A 5,000-nucleotide genomic window follows, 5' to 3' on the forward strand; every position below is an offset into this window, starting at 1 on the left:
TCTCAGAGCGATACGAGGGTTTATTAAGGGAGACTAGCTCCAATAACACTCCTAATGTTGCACCTGTCACGCCAACAGCTATTGAGTATGTGATACATAGAGAAGATTCGGTGCCAAAGTTTAAAGCGGAAATATCAGCAGCCTATCCATTAAAAAGAAATCAGGAAGTAGAATCCTGGTGACGTGCCATCGAGAATCTTGTTAAGCCTGCAAATGATGAAGCATATATTCGTGCAGCGAGAGCTTCATGTAGAGAGACGGCAGACTTGATCGTAAATTCACCAGTGTTTGATGGTTTAAATAATTGGGAAGATTTTAAAGCTCTGGCAAGGTCAAAGTTCAGGGGGACTTGCTCTAGTACAGAATTTTGTTAAACACCTTCACGAGTCTAAATTATATCAAAATCAAGCACCATTAGATTTCTTCGTTTCTGTGGAGGGACTTGTGTATCAAGGGTACAGGGATTACCCAATAGCTGTGGGAGTGCCGGATGAACTAATTAGAAGGGTTTTCTTACAAGGTTTACCCCATTGGTTACGTGAAGCTTTAGTCTTAAAGGAGGACGAGAATTTACCATCACTTGTTGATGCAGCACAACGTGTGTGGAACCTGCGTATTAATGCTTCAGGAGAGGGACCTTCAGTCCTAGGTAATCAGAATTCATGGCCGATGCGCTTACGGCAGGTCGCTGCAGTAGAGAAATACTGCCAGTATCACCAGAGTAATGGGCACGACACGGTAGATTGCAGATTACGCTAAAGAACACTGCAGTGTTTTAATTGTCAGAGGGCTGGTCATTTTGCAAGGCAGTGTCCCTTTCAGCCGCCTCACGGCAGGGCGAGGTCTTCACCAGCACGTGAGGAACTGCAATCGGGAAGACCAAATGAGCAAAGATGGGGAGGGGAAAACCAAGGAACCTCGGGTTCCCAAGGTAACCATGATGGAGAGTCAAATTAAACGAGGTCGTCCTATGGTCAGGCTTAGTGTAAATGGAATGGTCTGTACTTGTTTTGTTGATACTGGGTCAGAAGTGACCATAATTAAGGAGAGTACATGTAGGAAACTCAATGTATTATCTGTCACTCCCGTTGAGCGAACTTTTAAGGGGGCTTCAGGTGCTATATTCAGTGGTCTAGGGGAGATTAATCTAAGTTTTTCTATAGAGGACACGGTAAAATGTAACCATCCGGTTGTGGTCTTTAAGGATATCTCGTTCCCTGGAGAGGTGTTGCTTGGTGTAGATTTTAATAGAAGTTTTAATTTCCAGTTTGTGGCTAATCTCACTCCTCCCAGGAATTACATGTCCTTTAATGACGTTAAGGTTCCTTTTTGGTTTTCAGACCAGTCTTCCCTAGGTGTAAGGGTTATGAACAACATTAATACATTTCCCAGTGTGTTGTGTGTGTCCCAGTCAGTGATTTGCCAGCCCAAATCAGGCTGCTTTGTAACTACCACAGTGAATAGAGGTTTTAATAACCCCATTGGGTTGGTGCAAGGTAGAACAGCAAGAGTTTTAGTGCCAAGAAGCATCATATCTGTTAATGAAAATAGTGCAAGTGTTTGGGTCATTAATGATAAACCCCACCCAGTGGCACTGACAAAGGGAATGAAATTGGCCAGTGTTAACATGGTGAACGATGTATATGTAAACTCTAACTCCGTGCATCTTCCAGAAGGGGTGGAACAAAGTGAACCAGTGGCTTTGGATAACTTTACAGAAGATTTCACAGACGACTTTGACAAGCGTTTTGGCATCGATGATTTTGGCTACTCTAATGATGACTTTGATGTGTTTCCCCCAGTAAGTATGGATGTGTGTGCATTGAAAACTTCTACTGGTGTGGAGGGGATCCTCCCAAAGGAGAACTTGGAACACTTAGGATCTGTGCGAAGGGAAAAATTGCTTACTATCCTAGAACAGTACAGTGACCTCTTTAATGAAGATGCCCCTCTTGGTTGTGTACCCGACATTAACCATAATATTATAACTTCAGGTGAAGGACCCACCCGTACACGACAATGGAGGCTACCTGAGAGTGCACGCAACACGATACGGCAAGAGTGTGAGGCAATGTTGCAGGATGGCATTATTGAGCCATCAACCTCACCATGGTTATCCCCTGTAGTCCTGGTGCGGAGGAAGGATGGGGGCATAAGGTTTTGCATCGACTTCCGCAATCTCAACAAGATCACCCGAGCCGACACTTACCCAATGCCAAGGCTTGATGAGACCATAGACAGGTTAGCAGGGACCCACTGGTTTACTGCCCTAGATGCCAAATCCGCCTACTGGACTGTAGAGGTAAACGAAAGTGACCGCCAAAAGACTGCTTTCTCGGATGGTTGTCGTCTCTACCAGTTCAAGAGGATGCCCTTTGGTCTAGCCACTGCCCCTTCCACTTTCCAGAGGGCCATCAGCGCCGTATTGCATCCTGTTTTAGGAAGACACACGCTTGCCTTTTTAGACGATGTCGTCGTGGCTTCCGGAAGCTTTGAAGAACACATGGACCACCTGGATGAAACAATGGGTCTGTTGGCCAAGGCAGGTTTCAGGTTGAACCTGAAGAAATGTAAGTTTGCTGTAAAATCTTTCAAATTCTTGGGTCATCTCATAACTCCCAATGGTATACTTCCAGATCCCGACAAGGTAAAGGCAATTACTCAAATGACCGCACCTCATAATGTGAAGCAAGTTCGACAGTTTCTGGGAGCCACTGGGTTCTTCCGGAAACATGTGAAAGATTACGCTTCTATAGCTGCTCCCTTAACTGCCTTGCTGAAGAAGCAAGCCAAATTTCATTGGGGTCTGGAACAGCAAACGGCATTTGAAGATTTGAAAGGCAAACTGGCTTCTGATCCCATCCTGAAACAGCCAGACTTCAACCGAACCTTTGAAGTACACTGTGATGCCTCTGGTGTAGCTATTGGCGCTTGTCTCATCCAGCGAGATGACGAAGGTAAACCCCATGCAGTCTCTTACTTTTCCAGAAAGTTGCGTGAGGGGGAGAACAAATTTCCTACCATCGATGTTGAAGCCTTGGCAGTGGTGGAAGCTGTGAGAACCTTTGATCCCTACTTGTATGGTAGACACTTTAAGATAATAACCGATCATCGTCCACTTGTTCACGTATTTGCCCAGAGGACCGAATCTCTGAGGATGACTCGCTGGAGCCATGAATTATCTTTCTACAATTACACCCTAACCTATAAACCTGGTGCTTCCCATTATGTGCCTGACCTCTTGAGCAGAAAGATTTCCTCCATTGATGAAATCCTGAACCCACAGACAGTTGCCGCCGCTCAGCAAGAAGACCCTCTTTGGAACGAAGTTCGCGACTATTTGGAAGAACGCCAGATGCCTAGGCAAAGGATCCCGCTGAACCTTGAGGAATTCGAGCTAAGAGGTGATCTTCTATACCATCTTAGGGTCCTCCCTGGGAGAGTAATTAGCCACCTAGTGATTCCCCGTACTCTGAGGACTAGAGCTCTGGATGCTGTTCATGCAGATGCAGCTGCTGCCCATCCAGGAATCTTCAGAACCTACTGTCGGCTCAGGGATCACTATTACTTTCCTCAGATGTTGGCAGAGACCAAGAGATATATCAACTCGTGTCTGACTTGTCAGCGACGGAAGGGCCGAGCAGGAAGAAGGGCTCCATTAGCTTCAATGCCAGAAGTTACACATCCCATGGAGAGAGTATCGGTGGATCTTATCGATTTGCTAGGGTCTACCCACGGCAACCGGTACGTTCTGGCAATTATAGACAATTTCACAAGATATTTACAGTTGATTCCTCTGCCTAATAAGGAAGCCCAGACAGTTGCTGATGCCTTTATTAAAGATTACATTACTCTCTTTGGTCCCCCTCGCCTATTGGTTGCAGACAATGGAAGGGAATTTCACAATAGATTATTTTCTCAGGTGTGTCAGACCATCCAGACTCAGACACACTACACGACTCGGTATCACCCAGAAGCTAATGGGATGATTGAGAGAAGCAATCGGGTGGTGAAAGATGCTTTGGCTACCTTGGTAGGAGAACATCCTAATGATTGGGACGAGATGCTACCGTTTGTTCGACTTGCCCTCAACAGTGCTGTACACAGGAGCGTGGGTCAACAACCACTTTATCTGATGACTGGCAGAGATGGATATTTGCCACAGGGGGTGACGAACGAGATCGACGGCGATGAGGACACCGCTCGGGTACTGAAGGAAAGTCTACGAGATGCGAGGATAGCCGCCAAGGAGGCTACAAGGAAGGCGCAACAGGGATGGGCCCGAGACTACAACCACAGACTGAGGCAGAGATTTGATCCAGCGGAAGGAGACCTCGTGCTGCTACGGATATTTCGTCATGGTGGTCCAGGAGGAGCACTAGGCCCGAGATGGAGTAAGCCTGCCAGGATTGTGAAGAAGATTGGGCCGGTGAATTTCCTGGTTCGAGAACCCGACCCTCCCCACAGTGAAGTGAACTATCATATCAACCAAATGCGTCCTTATGTGCCCAACCGAGAGATAGTATATCCTGAGTTGGACTCTGAATCTGAATCAGGGTTGGATGAAGACTTGCGAGTGTAAAGGTTACGCGAGAAATGGCCAGTAGCCCATTTTTATGGGGAGTCTGTCGCAGATTATCGGGGAGCCTGTCGCAGAATCTTCGAGTTATCGAATATTTCGGTCGTGCACTTTGTTTTATTATAAATTTTGAAAAGCCCCTTAATTATCCTGTCTGCATAAGACCTTTAGTAACCGGTCCTTTCTTTCCAGAAGCTTTGGCCTATTTCTCGCTCAACAGGTAGAGTTCGCCAACTGATGTTAACGAACTTTGGTGGGGAGGAGTTGTAGTGACCCATACCAAGCCAGCCGCGCCGGAGCGCGGAGAATATCCGAGTCTCCCCTGAATCGCGAGACGGAAAGACCGCGCACGCACGTGGATGATGATGCCGCCTATTATGTATTGGATGTATTTTTATGTATTTTTATTGTTTGTATTATT

This window comes from Penaeus chinensis, chromosome 39, assembly GCF_019202785.1.
Source record: "Penaeus chinensis breed Huanghai No. 1 chromosome 39, ASM1920278v2, whole genome shotgun sequence".
Lineage (NCBI taxonomy): Eukaryota > Metazoa > Arthropoda > Malacostraca > Decapoda > Penaeidae > Penaeus > Penaeus chinensis.